Raw genomic sequence first — 2894 nt, 5'->3', positions numbered from 1 at the left:
TGGTCTCTTGGAGTGCTAATAAGCAATCCACAGCCTCTCATTCTAGCTGTGAATTTGAATATCATGCCATTGCTCACGTTGCCGCTGAGTTTCTTTGGATTACACACCTTTTTCAAGACTTACAAGTGTCACTTCCACAGTTGCCCTTCTTTTACATGACAATAAAAGTTCCTTATTTTTGAGCTCCAATCCTATTTCACAAACATGCCAAGCATGTTGAATTACACTACCACTTCCTTCGGGAACTTGTCGTCTATCAAATTTTACACTCGGTTCGTTCCATCTCACCTATAGGTTGCAGACATCTTCACCAAAAGTCTCCCTCAACCACTTTTTCAATTTTTTCTATCCAAGCTTCACGTCTACTCCAAGCTGACGCTCAGCTTGCGAGGGGATGTTGAGGATACTTTGGCCCAATCCAAGGCATAATTCCTATAACAGATTTGACTCCACTATTCCAGTCTAATTATATTTTAATCTAGCTCAATTATGGGATATTCTTACCATCGATTTCATTGTAATTAAGCTGTAAATATTCTTGATTGATTTGTAAGCACCTTGTACATCTATATGAATAGACATACTCGCAATCACTAAGAGCAGTGTGGTGATTTATTCTTCCAAGATTTTCACTTTTGAAATAATAGATGATTAATAATTTTTTTATTATTTTGTGTAGTTCACACTATTAATGTGTATTAAGATCATAACTTCACATAATTATAATAGCCTTCATTAAGAATTCAATTCTTTCTACTAAAAAGTTAATTTTTAAAGTTAAAGTTAACTTTAACAATGCATTATTTAGGACCTTCAAGAACTAATCACTTATCCATCACTCATTTCCAAAAATCGAATTATAAATCATACATTTTTTTTTTAATTTTAGTTGTCTTTGTCAACGGAACCAAGGCTACAAGCTTTTCACGCATGAGTTAGGTGGAGGATTTTGGGGGAGTTCCTTAATCCCCCATGAATTAGAACATGCTAGAACTCTCTGGGTAAGGGGCATGGACGGGTTCTTCGTGGATAACAGTATTTTAGTTTGGATCAACGAAAGAAGATTGATTGAAGATGCCGTGTTATTGATATTCATTTAGATAAAACGTACTTTCCTTAATGAGTGCTATACTATAGTGCTTGGCCTAATTAACCGTTACAAACTTTTGGATATCCAATGTAACACCCCGAACTTTTTTACTATTTTTCATGTGGGCCTAAATTTAATATGGGTCACTTAGCAAATGAAATAATTCATGTTTAGATTTTTCGTTACACTAAAAGTCCAAAGGTTAAAAGATAAGCTCAACTCACTTATTTGTATCAAAGATTTACCTTGCTTACGAGTTTTAAGAATTTATCGTATGTTATTTGGGTCAAGTATTTAAGTATTTCAGAAGTTGATGAAATATATCAAACATTATACTCATTTTGTAGCTCATATTAAATAATATAATTTGGGCTCAAGAAAAAAGAAATTTTGAGTTAGTCCTATTCGAGTTATTCTAATAAAAAGAAATGTGTTAACCTTTAATATTTTTATTAATATAAATAATAATGAAAAAAACAAAGAAAAAAGAGACGAACTTTAACGTAGGAATTTGAAAAGATATCTAACATAATTACCAAAATAATTAACCTAATTAATTCATAAGTAACCTTATTGATTTTGAATATGTCACCAAGCTTTTGAATTCCTTGAAGGTTACGTGCGAATGATTATATATAGGGTGTGAGGTGAGAGTGTTTTGTGTTATAGATTTTATAAGTTCATTTTTATTTTAACATACACACACTATTCACTTTCACATTATCATTTCAAGCCATTTTTTTAAAAAATTTTGGGTGTCAATTGAGGTAAGAATACATCATGCAAAGTGGTCAATTATTATTTCTTGATGTTTGTATAATTTTTGGCATAAATTGCTATGAGGCCTTCCGGTCGAACTCTATGTTAAATCCTTCAGGATGGATCATTTGATCAAAGATGTTAAATCCTACCGGATATGGGGATTCTTAAGAACTTTCTTGAGCTCTAAATTTAAGAATTGTTAATATGTTATGTCAGTTTTATATTTATATCATGTAAATATGAATGTGTACGTATTCTTACTGGGTGTTTTCAAATTACTCACTCTTACTAAAATTTTAGATTAGAACCGATCGTGTCGATGCGTGAAAGATTGATCGAGTGATGCTTATGGGGTTGCCAAGTAAATTTTCTAGAAAATATAACTGTCAAACTTTTATTTGAAGAATCATCTTCATATTGAATTTTGTGCACATTGTCTAATAGCTATTTATGCAATTTCAACACCTAATGAAAATGATATTTCGGCTTAAATTAGAAAAAGAAGATGTTAGTAATACCTTGAGCTATTTTTATTTAAAAACACTAATAATAATGAAAAAGATTTCGGGGCGTTACATCCAAGTGTCCAAATAGCCAAAACAAGTCACTGGTTCAATCAGTTTTGGTTAATGATTCGGTTTAATTGCTGGGATTTTCTTGTTTTACAATTTAGTTAATTTTGACGCACTACTGGGGCTAGTTTTATAGCCTATTTTCAATTTTCTTAGTCGAAATAATCTATGTCAAGTCCTGCCTTATCAACACAGGGTCTCGTTGTTCCTATGTTAGTTTTCATCTTTGCTCAATCTGAACTCACCATGACAAATCAACTCCTCAAAAAACTTTTACTTTTTTCCATAAAACTCGTCAAAATTTGGTTGAATGCACTACTAATTTACAAAGAAAATTGTGCAAAATGTTTGAAGACAAATTCGTACTCGTGACAATTTACTTCCAAAACGTACAATTTTTTTTTTTCATTATTTACGTATTCAAGTGCATGGGTAGCTATAAGTTTCATTTATTTTACTACTTCACTAAA

The sequence above is a fragment of the Olea europaea genome, unplaced genomic scaffold (assembly GCF_002742605.1).
Source record: "Olea europaea var. sylvestris unplaced genomic scaffold, O_europaea_v1 scaffold392, whole genome shotgun sequence".
NCBI classification, from domain to species: domain Eukaryota; kingdom Viridiplantae; phylum Streptophyta; class Magnoliopsida; order Lamiales; family Oleaceae; genus Olea; species Olea europaea.
The sequence above is the reverse complement of the archived record's forward strand: the minus strand, read 5'-3'. Positions refer to the sequence as shown.